The following is a 15,744-nucleotide window of genomic DNA, read 5'->3' as shown; positions in this document are numbered from 1 at the left end:
TTAAAGAGGCATCCCTAATGATCCTATGAAAAGGATTCACCTCCCCATAACATTACCTAGAGGCTGCTTCCTCCTCCTCCTTCACCTCCTTCAAGATTTGTCTCTTTCTAGAATTATTCTATGTATATAATTGTGTATGGTCAGTTTCTCCTCAGCTATCAGAAACATAGTCTCTCCAATTAAATATCAACTTCAAGAGCAGAAAGTATAACTGTTTTGTTGTCACATATTACCAGCTCCCAACGTGAGTGCCGAGTTTAACATTAACAAACTCCAAATGAATACTTGCTGAAAGATGGATAAGAAAGGCCTTTCCCTTTGGCCTATGAGATTATACTATTAATAGCATTAACCAAAACACTGTGAATCTTGAACAATAATAGGTAGTTAAAAGACTAGAATAGAAAGGTAAAGGGACTGCATATATAACAATTTTAGTTTCAATGAAAGATTTCAAGTACTGGTGGCATGCTAAGCTACACTTTTGGAAAAATAAAATTTAATTATACTACATCCAAGAGTACATTAAAAATAAAGTAATGAACAGAAAGAAACAGACTGATATTCACTTGATCTCAGGGAAACCAAGTGTTCTCCAAAAACAAAAGGGAAAGAAAAAAATATGGATTAAGTGACTGGCAGATTTAACTAGCAAAAAAGAAAAAAACATTGTATATAAAAAACACAAAAATTAAGGATATGGAAAATTTGGTAACAGTTGCAGATATTTGATAGTAAAATAACTTAAAAAAATAAAATCTTAAAATACTAACATCTCCATGTAATCCAAACCATTCATACCAACATTGCCAATTCCCTTTTCTGAATAGAAATTTGAAAACAAAAAAACAAAAAAGTAACTAATATTTTTGGACAGCTTTTAACTATTAAATCTTTTTTTTTTTTTTTTTTTTAATTTATGATAGTCACAGAGAGAGAGAGAGAGGCAGAGACACAGGCAGAGGGAGAAGCAGGCTCCATGCACCGGGAGCCCGATGTGGGATTCGATCCCGGGTCTCCAGGATCGCGCCCTGGGCCAAAGGCAGGCGCCAAACCGCTGCGCCACCCAGGATCCCCCAGCTTTTAACTATTAGTTATTATAATAGTTATTAAAATTTATTTATAAGGAAATAATCATAAATATATGCAAGATTTTTTACTATTTACATTTTTTCCGTTATATCTTTATACTAGTGAAAAGTAAAACACATGAAATATCAAAAAAGAACTAAGTTAAGATATTTTCATAGAAAGAATTATGAAATCACTAAAATGTCACTTTAAACACTATTCCATTCTGAAGGGAAATATTAGTTGTTATATTATTAAGAGCAAAAATATAAAGAAAATAATACACATCAAAATTAAAAATGAAAATCAATAGCTCTATTAGGTAGGTATGTAGGTAAGGATAGAAAGATATTGATGATCTACTTTCTCTCCAATGAGTAATGAAAAAATATTCTTTGATGAAGAAATAAACAACATAAAAAAAAAACAAAAATAAGGCTAGACAGGGCGATTAAATATATAACATTTGATAGTATTGTGATTAAATACTTTTCTTGGAAATATGTTCAAGGAATAAATGTGATTATCTAGAAAAGTGGATTGGAGGGTATTGAGGGGTAGAAGCTGCAAAGGAGAATTTTCTAATCTGTTTCACTCTTCTCCCCTCTTTGAAATGTTTTTAAAAATATATACAGAAGTTGCTCTTACTCTCAATGATATGGAAATTCCTGTTCTGGTGGATTTTACAGTTTATAAATGATACTAATAAAAAATAAAATAAATAAACAGAAAGTCTATGTTCTTGCTCTTTACGTGGCTTTTTTTTCCCCTTACATGGTTTTAGTCATGTAAATATGCTTGTGATTTATCCCACTTTGAAAAGTCATGTCAGTTGAATGTGGATTAAGACGACTAGTAATTTACTCTAGTAACTCACAATTTTCACACATTCTTCAATCATATGCTAAAATGACTCTCAATTTGATTATTTACCCAGAATGTTCTCAATTTTTATTTGAAAAATGATTTTCAATCACTAAAAGGTTTGATGGAGCAATAATTTTCAACTGGGCAAAACATGGAATTAATCAATGTCTACGACCTCTTCAACCCTCTGTGGTCTCCAGAGATTTAGTCTGGTTCACCTTCTCAAAGGTGAGCATACCAAAGGTGAGCAGAAGAAAAGCTTTTTCTCTTATCGTTATCTTAAGAATTTTATTAAAAATTACCACTAATTGGACAAGATACTGTCATGATATAATTCAATGATAGCTTCAATCTTTAGGACATTAAGGAATTGGATTCATTCACCATCTTTTATCTTGCTTTCTAACCATTTGCTTCCTCTTACCTCTTTATCTTCTTGTTTCCCCCTCTATTCTTCTTCCCTTTACCTTTCTCAACCTTTCCCTCTATCTTATTCCTCTTCTTTCTTCTCTATCTTCCATGTCGTCCATGGCTATAACTTATTATCATACACAAAAACTGTTATATCTTTAAAATAGCTTTTGTTGTTAATACCGTTTGTTAAATTAGGGTAATAACATTAAATAAATGCTTGCTGAGGAATCCAATTTAATTATATCACACTATGTTATCAATGTTCTCTTTTTGTAATCTATTAGGCCCGTAAATTATACATACATAAGAAAGGGAAAGAGAAAAATCCCTTTTTAATGACAAATTGCCAAAAACTAAATATTGATGAAATATAAATATTGAAAATCATAAATGGAAGCTAGAACTAGCAAGTGAATGTTATGAGTAGAAAAGATTGGGATCCCTGGGTGGCTCAGCGATTTAGTGCCTGCCTTTGGTGCAGGGCATGATCCTGGAGTCCTGGGATCAAGTTCTGCATCAGGATCCCTGTATGGAGCCTGCTTCTCCCTCTGCCTGTGTCTCTGCCTCTCTCTCTCCCTGTGTCTCTCATGAATAAATAAATAAAATACTTTAAAAATTATTGGCATGGCCTTCAAGTATTTCTCATAAATTACTTATCAATCATAGAAAAAGTGGGAATCCTAAAGTGGAGGAACAGTCATTGTCACCTGAATCAAGTAACCTAATGATCATCACCAACATTGGTACAAACCACCATCCCGTCACCCCTGATACAAGGCTCTAACAAAGTCATCCCACTCTGTAGTATTTCTTCCAAACATACATAACCTGAGTTTATTCATTAGAAAAACACCACATAGACCTCAAACAGGGCATTTTATAGAATAAATGGTCTGCACTGTTTTTAAAAGTCAAGATCAAAGAAGATAAAGAAAGATTAAGAATTGTTTCAGAAAAAGAAAAGAATAAATTAGACACAAAAATTACATGCAATACTTTATCCTAGATAGAATACTGGAAATAAAAAAATCTATAAAAGGACATTATTAAAGCAATTGATAAAATTTGAATATGGACTGTGTGCTAGATAACCAAATATTATTCATGTTAAATTTTCTGATTGTGATCCTTGTTTTGTGGTATGTAAAATGATGGACAACGTATAGCAGTATTTTTTTACTATTCTTACAATGTTTATACGTTTGATATTGCAATGTAATAAAAGTTATTACAAAAATGACATCTGTAGTCTTGTTTTTCTAAGGAAAATGATGGCTTAGCTTTAAAATTATTACTTTCTAGTACCAGAAAATATTTTTTTTCAGATAGTAGGTATCTTAAATAGATATTGTCTTTAAAATAATCAGAATAAATAAAATAAATAAATAGCATTATTTTTCTCTTAATCCTAAAAAACTTAGTTGAAGTCTTTAACAAGCCAAGTCTCAGTGAAAAACACAATTTAATGAAATGGTATCATCTACTCCCAAATGAATTTCCCAACAAAAAACAATTTGTCACTTTAGTAATCAAATAACTTTATTTTTTTTTCGTTTTTTTTCAAATAACTTTAAACTCATGCAGAATGTTCTAGCACTTTAACTTCTTTAATTTGATTTAAAAAAATAAATATGTTCATAAAATCAAAACCATACCAGTTCCTATAGTTTGTAGAAGTTTAAAATAAGAATCTCCTCAATTATTATAACTGGAATTTCTTTTCTTCAAAAAATAGGTTAGGATTTCAGGGGATACTCATTTTAAAAGCAATTGTACAGTTTAAATGACAAGGGAATTCTTTTTTTCTTTACCTAGAATGTAAGAAAGCATGTTTATACTTTTCAAATCCAAAGTTTGAAGCTAAAAAGAAAATCAAATTTTTGTGGGTGATCTTGAGATATAAAAAGCATAGCTTTCTAATTCAAGCACTAAGAGTCTCATTTTCCTGGAGGTAGCCAAAGTTATTTAAGGCTTTTTATACTGCTCGCTGAAGCCAAAGGAGTGCCTCCCTGTGAAGGAACATTGATAAGAAAAGGTATCTGTTCCACGAAAGAAAAGGCAAAAATAGATTTAGTCCACAGAGAAAGCTGTGGGCAAAGGCCCAGTGTTAAATAGAATAAAACGGATTTCCATGAGAGGTTTTGGAAGAGAAAAATCAAACTTACTATTTTTTTTTCTTCATGTCATTAACTTCTAGACTTAAGGCCTGAATATTATTTTAACTACTGCATTTAACTACTACTCTTTTATGTAGTCTTTTCTAACTAATGAAAACAACAACAACAGAAAAATGAAGTCATATGAAATAGTTTTTTAAGTCAGGGCCAGTTTCACATCTATCCAATTTCTGTAGTGGCAGAGGACACTGCACTTAGGTACAACGCTTGATTTAACACTATGATCTGTTTAGAACTTCTTAGTATTTAATGAAAAAATGGGCACTGCATTTTCATTTTGCACTATGATGCACAAACTATTTTTCTGGTCCTCATTTGTATCCTTTTGTCCCTTATAGTAGCAACCACACCACGCCTTGTATTTTCAGTCTTACTCCTGTGAGCAGATATTTAGTTTATTATCAAATAGGTACTTTGTCTACATTAAATTGTAATAAGACAGTTTTTCACCTTTAGCTTTATAAACTTGGTACTTAGCATTTAAGAATTGATTTTCTCCTTAGATTTTTGTGTTGGCTTACTTATTTCTTCTAACTTTTTGTCCTCTCAGGGCAGGGGAATTAGCTTTCTGGAAGAATAACAAAGTGAAAGGAAAAAAAAAAAAAATCAAATGCCTGAGAGTGGAGGCAATTGCCTTAAAGAAGAATACATATTGGAGAGAGAAAATCAAGGATCAAGGAATATTCACCCCCAGAACTACAATCCAATAAAATATTACTGAAGCAACCTAACCCTTTATAGCACTTCAGATACTTGGGGATGAACTAGGTTGTGAGGATTGAGTTTGTACTGAATATTGGAGAGAACTATAAATGATTCCCTAATCCTAGGAGTAAAGACTTTTTAAATCTTGTAAGATGGTACACACGTTCATATGGAGATGCTCATAAGGACTGAATTCAGTCATTGGGTTAATCTGAGGTACTTGTGACATCATTGATCTTAGTCTAGCTCCCAATAACAGAATAGGCCTAAAAGTGTCCATCATGCCTTTATCATCTCTGCCTATTTTTCATATAGATTTCCCATATTGTTAAAGATTACTATTGTCAAAGAGGATATTACATTTCTATGTAACTTGAAAATCATTATATGTAAGCTAAAATTATTAGGGAAAGGTAGCTCAGTGAATAGTTTTCAATTAAAGCAAGCATATTAAGCTTTGCTGTTAATACAAAGCAAAATGGAATCAGATGGACACGTACTAAATTCAAGATGCAATTTTTTTGCGTGTGATTTTATGTATTTGGTTTGCATATATAATATATATGATATTTATATCATATATAATGGTTTACATATACACACACACAAGTACATCATGTACATATATATAATGGTATGTATATACGCAATTGTTTTTTAAGGACAAAGAAATCTCCAAATAGTGTATCTATTATCGAGTAAGATGGAAGAGTTCTAACAATGCAGCTAATCTCAGGGTACAAATGGAAAATGTGCCTTTCTTTGGAATTTAAGTTTTACAAATATATATTTTATGGAATTTTCTTGTAAAATAATAAATTTGTTTAAAAGATCATATAAATATGAGGATTAAAAGATTTATATTTCTTAAATTAAATAGGAATTCTATTATGTAAAAGAGTTTTGGCAGAGGGTCGAGTTTGTACCTCTTGCATAACCATAAGTAGTTTGCCCTTGTAGGAAAATATGAGTTGAGGAAGATCAATTTTTAAAGAGACAAGCATTTTGTATCTTCTTTAATTGATTAAAGGTACTACTTAGGAGACTGTTTATAAATAAAATACACAGGCAAGACAAAGTTATCTGCATTATCTTCTTCCTAGAGTTTCTTGATACTTCACCACCAAGACCATTTTTGACTGCTTAAAGATATTGTTTGTTTAGCATAATTCTATAGGTCTAGTAAGTTAGAGAAAGACAAATAGCATATGACTTCACTCAGATGTGGAATTTTAGAAACAAGACAGGTGAACAGAGGGAAAAAAGAGAGGAAAGCCAAAAAAATAGATTCTTTTTTTTTTTAAAGATTTTATTTATTTACTTGAGAGAAGGAATGCAAGGCAAGTAAGGGCAGAGGAAGAGTCTTAGACTCTATGCTGAATGTGTAGCCTGATGTGGGGCATGATCTTATGACCCTAAGATCAGGGCCTAAGCTGAAACTGAGTCAGACACTTAACCAACTGCACCACCCAAAGGCCCCGGAAACAGATTCTTAGCTGTAGAGAACAAACTGATGGTTACCAGAGGGGAGGTTGGTGTGGAGATGGGTTTAAATAGATGATGGTTATTAAAGAGGGCACTTGTGATGAGCACTGAGTATTGTATGTAAGTAATGAATCACTAAATTCTACATCTGAAACTAATATTACATTGTATGTTAACTAACTAAAATTTAAATTAAAACTTGGAAGAAAAAATATAAGTACAATTGCAAGAAGGCATATATATTATATTTATTATATTATATTATATTATATTATATTATATTATATTATATTAAGTATATTGCTTGGTTCTCCATTTTGCAATACTGAACTTGGATTACTGTTTATTTTAATTTTCCATTTGCTGTATAAATATTATGCATACCTTCCACACATCCAACATAGAAGCTGATATCTTAAGGGTAAGTGGGAAGCCAGGTTAAATTTATTAATGAAAACGATTTTAAAATATAGATATATCGGGCAGCCTGGATGGCTCAGTGGTTTAGTGCTGCCTTCGGCCTGGGGTATGATCCTAGAGTCCAGGGATCGAGTCCCATGTCGGGCTCCCTGCATGGAGCCTGCTTCTCCCTCTGCCTGTGTCTCTGCCTCTCTCTCTCTCTGTCTCTCACTAATAAATAAATAAAATCATATATATATATACACACACACATATATATACAGATAGATATATCTATCTTGTTATTCATAACACTATTTTTAATGAACAAAATAAGGAATATTTAGTGATAACAAGAGATATGCATGCTCATTTTCAATGTAAAAGTCAGTAGCATGATAAAAATTTTTTTAAATATGAATCAGTTCCTCCAGCCTAGAAGCTTGATTTGTCATATTACATAAAAAAGTAATACTCTACAAGGTCCACTCACCTCCAGCCCTAATGGTGATTTACTTTCCCATCATAGCTGTGTAACTTTTCAAGAAAAAGAACAAGGATTAGCCCTCAAAATCATATATGTATTTGGTCACATATAAGTTATTCACTTTGTAGTTTACATGATTAGACAGCTTGTAAAAAAGAGTTAACATACTTGTCATGTGTAATTATATAGGAGAGCATGAAGTCAAGAAAACTTCAAACTCTCTTTAAGATACCAACATCACCAAAACAATGATGTAGAAGAAGTCTTTCACAGCCAGACATTGCCCCATCAATCAGTTTGCAGTCAGGAGAAAAATTGACTTTGTCATGATATGGTTCTTAAAGAAAAAGTAATAAATTCTATACAAATGGCAATCTGGCAGTGTGGCTAATTTATTCATTATCCACCCTAGAAAAATAATTAAGTCATGCTTTCTTTCCTGGTGCTTCATTACAGTTTAGTGTGCCCTACCCCCTTCCCCCATCTTTTTTTTTTTTTTTTTTTTTGGAGCCGTCAGTGAGAGCGCTTATTAAAATAAATTAGCTGCAAAACTTTTAACTCTGTCTTAAAGAAAAAACTAATCCACTTTTCTAGTGGAAGTAACATTGATTAAATAAACCCAGTTCCATGCAGAGCAGATTAATTCCTTTAGCCACAGTTTCCAACCTTAAGTGATGTTGTATCTGTATTAGTTTGAACAGTGTGTAATAAGCTGTAAATTTATAATTGGTATTAACCTCATTTAGCGGATCTTTCTTTGTCTCTTATGGCTGAAATTCCTGATTAAAAAAGGGTAAATATGACTGCTAAAAATGTATATATTCAGTGGAACAGTTATGTATATGATATATATATTTATTTAATGAACTAATTTTTTTTACACAACCTACATTGATTAATCCTACCACAAAAGAATTTCAGATATTTGTGAGACTCCATGTTGTTATCCGTATTTAAATTAGACATTCTCAGAAAATCCAATAGGCAACATTACAAAATTTGGACAAAATGATAATGGCTTTTTTTTTTCCTTTTGACCTTTGATATTTCTTTTTTAGTTGCGTGTGTTGATTGCATCAACATCTACTAAAATATATTTCCACTTTCTCATCATTTAAAAAAAGCAATAGGATGGCTTATTTGCATTTATGTCTGCCCTCAATCCCTTTTGTACTTGCTTGCTGTTCTCTATCAGGAAATAAAATGTATTGCTTCACCCTTTAAATTTGGGTTTTCCATGTAATTCTCTTTGTACAAGTAGAATGTATAAGTAGAAATGGCACTATATAATTTCTACGCCAAGGAAGTTTCTGTTTTTATCTTCCTGGGATTCCAGGCTAGAGTTCTAAATGAGTTAGTCTCAATCTAGAAGTTTTCCCATGTCAGCCTCTAGCCACTCAATTCCCTACAGCTAAGGGTGAAGCCCACCTGTGGGGGAAGCCATTCTGCATCTTTAGCCCCAGCTGAGCACCTAAGTGAAGGAAGTTGTGTGTGTGATCTCAATCAGTGGGATGTGGAACAAAGGAGCTGAGTGGGCAACCTACAAAGTAGCACCTATATACCTCTATTCAGTCACTAATCTAGGGCTTGTAAAGAAGCAATAGACAACAGATGATGGCAATTTCTTGTTTAAAATATGAAAAAAAAGGAAATGCATCTCTAATATTCTAGAGTTCAACTTTATTTAAGATTTCAACTTTCCAGAATCGTTCATTGTCTCTCTCTCCTCTAAACTCCCATTTTGGATATTGACTCCTTATATATCCTTAAATAATTTCACTAGTCAGTTTCATCATCAACTTAATAGTAAGATTTCAGACATTAGACTGAATGGTTCAGTCGATTAAGTGACTGACTCTTGACTTTGGCTCAGGTCATGATCTCAGGGTCCTGGGATTGACCCCCACGTCGGCCCGGTGCTTAGCCAGGAGTCTGCTTGGAATTCTCTCTCTCTTCCCCCCTTCTCTTTTTGCCCTTTCCCCTGCTGGTGCTCTCTATCTCTCTTTCAAATAAATAAATACATCCTTAAAAAAAGACCAGATATTAACAATTTCTGGTCTCAGAATACACAAATGTTATGGGTTATAGTTCTAATGTTCATTGAATCAAACCCAAAGGTATATTAAGGAGAAAATGTGTTTCACAGTAAGGAGTGTTTGGCAGTGGGAAATTACATGCGTTCATTTGTGAAGAGATAAAAGTGGTTCAAGTTTGTATATTTAAAAGATTCACAAACCATCCTTTACTCTGCCTCCAGAGTGATGCATATAATTTGCAATTTCACCATTGTACCTCTGCGTTTCAAACTGTTTAATGAATCACTATGTGTATGTGATAAGGGTGCCTTCCACGACATGCCATGCAAGGTCCTCTTAATCAATCACTTACACATTCCTCTAGCATCATCTCTTTCTACTTCCTATTTTATGTTCTATCAATTCAATTCTTATGTATCTAGGTAGCCTACCTGGACATATGAATGCTGCTCCTTTGCTTTTGTTTCATTTGTTCTATTTGGAATGCTCCTTCTTTCCTTCTGTAACTTCCTGATTTTTACTAATGCCTTAAGACTCAGTTCAGGCATTGCCTCTTCCCTGCAACTTCCAAGATGCCAGTATTCTCCAGTCTGGCCCTCCTCTTGTATATGGACGGCATGCAGTGCATATCTGTACCCTAGTACTTACCATGGAGTATTAAAATTATGTGTTCACATGCCATTCTCTCTTACTTGTAGAACAAAAAAATAAATTGCATAATACTTGAAAATTCAGGATAAGGTGGTTCATATGACCAAGCAACTGAAATTCAGTGATACAACATTTCCCTACAGCATTTGTTATCTGATATGCCTAACAACTTTATTTAAATTTTCTATTGAAGTTTAAGTAGCATAACTATAATGTTAATACCATAAATTTGTCAGATTTCAGTTCCTTGCCAGTTCACTAATGGCTCATTTTGAATACCAGCTAATATTGATATAGTTATTTAGAAAAATAAAGGTGCTTTTCTATTTTTCAAGATCTTGGGTTGGAATCAATGTGATGTTTGACTTCTCAGTTTACAACTCTAATGAATTATTGAGATTTGTTCATTGGGAATGAGAGGCTGTCGAAAATCTGATTCCTAAAGATCTAATTATTGATCTTTACTATCCTAAATAGCCACATATCTATTATTGAGATCTGCTTCTACATTTAAGATATGTCTAGAAGAGAGTGGGAGATAATGATATATGCAAATTGGCAAATGGACATTATTTAAGTGGTTTATTTTTGTTTTTTGTTTTTTTTAGAGAGAGAGCAAGGGAGAGAGAGAGAGAGAGAGAGCACACAAGAAGGTGGAGGGGGAGAAGCCGACTCCCAGCTGAGCAGGAAGCCCAATATGAGGCTCCATCCCAGGACCCTGGGATCACGAGCTGAGCCGAAGGCAGACACTTAACTGACTGATCCACCCAGGTCTCTGTATCTAAGCAGTTTTAATACTACTGTCTAGTCAATCACAGTATATACTTTGCTGACATCAAAACTGAAAGATTATGTCAGTGTGACTTCATCATTTTATAGAGCTATTTCAGCTTTGATGTTCTGGTTTGAAATGACAAATTGAGCCCATATATTTAGCTTGGTTTTGGTCTGAAACCCCAAAAAAACTATTGTCAAAAGATCTAATTAAAATGTGCATGTGGGTGCACTCACATATGTATGTTATCACATGGATGAAGAGGATAGGAAAGGATATCACAGCAAATTTTTGAATTCTGCAAAACAGATGGTTGAATGGTAACTGACTTGGTACAACTCAGGAAGTTACATCCCCATCCAGCACAAGAGAATATTAAAAAAGAACCTAAATGACAGAGTAAAATCCTCAAGATGCCTCAGAACTCGCATACAACATACCCATGGCAACAGGACTGGAGTAGAAAGTTAAAATTAAGACTGGTTAAGTACTGGTTAGAAAATATTTAGGGTTCCAAATGCCTTTCCCACGCTCATGGCACTGGATCACTTCCCCACACCCACCTCCGCCACACTCTTCGTGTGGATGTTCATCCCTGGAGGTGGGATGAATAAAGAGCCTCTTCTGGGAAACACTGAACACAGATTATTCTGTGTCATTAGTCTGTCTTTACCATGGGTTGATTCAACTTCTCCTCTCTCTTCCGTGATCCCCTGTGTTGGATAACCTGAAGAGAGTGTCAGAGAAATTTTTGTTTTGGCTTCTCCTGAGAGCTAGATATGGCTCATGAAGACGTCAGAGGTGGAAAACAGAATCTGGCTGACTCCCACTGTGCTATGGGACATCCAGTTCCTGGCCCACACTGAAGCCTTGCCTAATGTCCTAATTATGAGGAGCCCCTATGTCTCAAATAACTCATTCTTTTTCCACTGAATTATGCAGAAACGACCCCTATAAGCTTTCAGAAAACCTGGAATGTGTGCCAGATACTCTGTTCAACTCATGTTTGCTGGGAGCCTTCAATCAATATCAACAATATTAAAGTTTCCTTGAATAGGGAAGTATATGTTCAGTACTTGGTTTTACAAAACTAAACAATATGTGGTTGGAAGTATACGTGCATGAGAAATACAAATTAGAAGAAAGTCAAGGAGAATGATTAACATAAAAATATAGTAGAAATATAATCAAGAGAAGGGAGGGATGCTAAGAAGCTAACAGTTTTCTACTTTTTAAGATCTCAATTGTAAGGATACAAGCATATTTATTATTATTATTATTTAACCTATATATAAGTGGTATATACTTTTCTGCATGATAGATTTTTCAATAAAAGCATAGTCCCCATTTCTTAATGAATCAAAAGTACATATTTCTTGAGCATTATGTCTAAGCATTATATTATTAATAACCTAGATAATGTTTTCATAAAACATTAAAACATTAATGAAACATTAAAATGCTAACGCTGGGATCTGAATTTTATAGTAAAAATATAATAACAAAATTTTCTCTCAAGTTTTTCTCCATATAAAGGTGATTGTAAGATTTCTTTTAAGAATTTATGGTTTAAAAAAAAAAAGAATTTATGGTTTGAAGGTGCCTGGGTGGCACAGTCAGTTAAGCATCTGCTTTCAGTTCAGGTCATGATCTCATGGGTCCTGGGATCTAGCCCTGCATCCAGCAGGGATTTTGCTTTTCTCTCTCCCTTTGCCCCTCATGCATTCTCATGAGAGAATGAGAATACTGATGCATTCTCTTCCTCTCTCTCTCAAGTAAATAAATAAAATCCTCTTTTTAAAAAATCTGTAGTTTGTTAGGAGTTATGGAAAAACCATTCTGAATGCCACACAAATGACTGTTTGGAAAGTGGCTACAAAATAGGAGTCTTGTAAGTCAAAACTGATTTGTTCCTAAAAATAGTTTTATAAAAAGAAGTTGATTTTTTAAAATTTGTATCTTGATGTAGATTTTGTTAAAATAAACAATCTCAGAATAGTTTTACCCTTACAGAAAACCTGTAAATGTAGCACAGAAAATTCCCATATAGTCACATGCAATTTATCCTATACTAACATCTTACTTTTGTATGGTACATTTGTCATAATCAAGGAACCAATATTGCTATATTATTATAAACTAATGTAGATATTCCTTCAGATTTCTGTAGTAGTTATCTAATGTCCTTTGTTTTTCTATTCCAAGATACTATAGTACATTTAGCTATCATGTCTCCTTAGGGTCCCTTGAGCTATAATAGTTTCTCAGATCTTCCTGGTTTTCAATGACCTTGATAGTTTTCATAGTACTTGCTAAGTATTTTGTAGGATGGCCTTCTATTGGCATTTTTCTGATGCTTTTCTTATGATTGGACAGGTTTTATATTTTGTTTTCTTTTGTTTTTGGAAGAAGACAAATTGAGATAGAGCCATTGTTTTCAATTAATATCAAGGATGTGTATTATCAACATAATCACTATTGATGTCAACTGCTATCACTTAGTTGAGGTCATGCAAGTCACTTTTCACCACAATTAAGTTTTGTTTTTTTCCTCTTCTCTTCATTCTGTACTTTTTGGAAGGAAATCACTATGTGAAGCATATATTTAGGGAGTAGGGAGTCATTCTCTACATCCTTGAGCACACAGTATCTACATAGATTTGTAATATTTCTACACAATAGATTTGTCTATTCTCTCTTTTTAAATCCAACCATTTATTTATATTAGTATGGCCTCCTAATTATGTATTTTATACTTTAGGTTATAAGGCAATATCCTTTATTTTGTTATCCAGTGGGAGTTCTTGTGGTTGGTTTTATGTCCCTTTTATATTAGCACCATTATATTTTTGTAGAATACTTCATTTCTTCCTTCCTTTAGCACTAGAAGTTCTTCCCACATCTTATATAATTCCTTCCTTAGACCTAATATTAGTTATTTTCCCAAGAATTCCTGGTTCCTTGTATTGGAGCATGATATTAGAAACCAAGGTCTGAGCACTAGGTGTGCTCATCACTAATGGAGTGTCCATACTTCAGGGACTCTAAGCTGACGCAGAAGGGAAATATATGTGGGTATGATAACATATGCATATATGCCTATCTATAAATATTTTAATATAATCCTATTTGTATCTATATTAAACAAATCATGAGTTCATACTAATTTCTCCATCTCTAAATCCATTAACTCATGGAACAATCTAGTCTTCCCTCCCTTACTTATCTGTAAGCTCCCACTCTAATGGTGATAAACCTGGTTCTTATCACCACCATCCACTTACTTCCACTTACACGTGTATTTTGATTTCAAGTTGTTAACCCATATCCTCATGGACAAGAACTTTATCAACTAGAATACAGTTCATATGTATAGTTTGTTGTTGTTTTTGCCATTGGTCTTAAAGAATTCACTAATCTCCCAAAGTGATAGTTACATTTTTGACCAAGCAACTAATGCTTCATCTTTAATGGAAATAATCCTTAATGTACTAACTAATAAATCAGTCAGTCAGCTTTAAATGATTAGCAAACAGGGAAAAGTTTTTTATAAGTATAAAGAGTGCAAAGGGTTAATAGATTTCGTGAGAAGATTTAAAGGTCTCAAGAAGGAGATAGTTCTCTAGAGCAGAAGCAAGGCTGTATGTGAGGAGCAATGCTGTTTTAGGATCTTAGTATGCTGTCAAGTTTCAAAAATAGGTAATATTTTTATAAATAAAAAAAATATCTAATAATGTCACCTGGGTTTAACTAGTAAAATTTTCTAAGGGTTACTCAACATAAGTAAAATTATGTGTTGATAACTAAATTAATATAAGTTTATGTTGGTCAAACATGTCTTTCTCACTCATCTGAAATTCCCTTCACCAAAAAATAAAAAAAAAGATTAAAAAATAATATTTGAGTATATATATATATCTGTGGTATTATGTCTGCTTGTTTATAATTTTTTTTTAAAAATTCAATTAGGAAAAGAAGTCAATTTGGTAACAAATAAGTTTAGAGTCCTAGCAGAAGGGATTACCATAAACAACTTTTTTCTACTTGCCACTTCAACCCCAACCTTAATCACTATCACATCTACTTCATTTAAAAGTATAAGTAGGGGGCTGCCCGGGTGGCTCAGTGGTTTAGCGCCGCCTTCAGCCCAGGGCGTGATCCTGGAGACCCGGGATCGAGTCCCACGTCGGGATCCCTGCGTGGAGCCTGCTTCTTCCTCTGCCTGCATCTCTGCCTCCCTCTCTCTCTCTCTCTCTAATAGATAAATAAAAAAAAAATAAAATAAAAAAAGTAAAAGTAGGGATCCCTGGGTGGCGCAGCGGTTTGGCGCCTGCCTTTGGCCCAGGGCGCGATCGTGGAGACCCGGGATCGAATCCCACGTCGGGCTCCTGGTGCATGGAGCCTGCTTCTCCCTCTGCCTGTGTCTCTGCCCCTCTCTCTCTCTCTGTGACTATCATAAATAAATAAAAATTTAAAAAAAATAATAAAGGTAATGGAGTTACCATACCCTCAATATTAAAAAAAAAGTAAAAGCAAAAAAGTAATGTCTTGAGAAGTTGATATGCTGAATAAAAGATAAAATTGAAAGAAGAGTGTATCAAATTTCCTTTTATTACCACCAGAATATCTTGGAATTACATAAAGTACAAAAACTGATCCTATAATTTGGTTCCACAA

This window comes from Vulpes lagopus, chromosome 3 (genome assembly GCF_018345385.1).
Source record: "Vulpes lagopus strain Blue_001 chromosome 3, ASM1834538v1, whole genome shotgun sequence".
Taxonomy (NCBI): Eukaryota; Metazoa; Chordata; class Mammalia; order Carnivora; family Canidae; genus Vulpes; species Vulpes lagopus.
The sequence above is the reverse complement of the archived record's forward strand: the minus strand, read 5'-3'. Positions refer to the sequence as shown.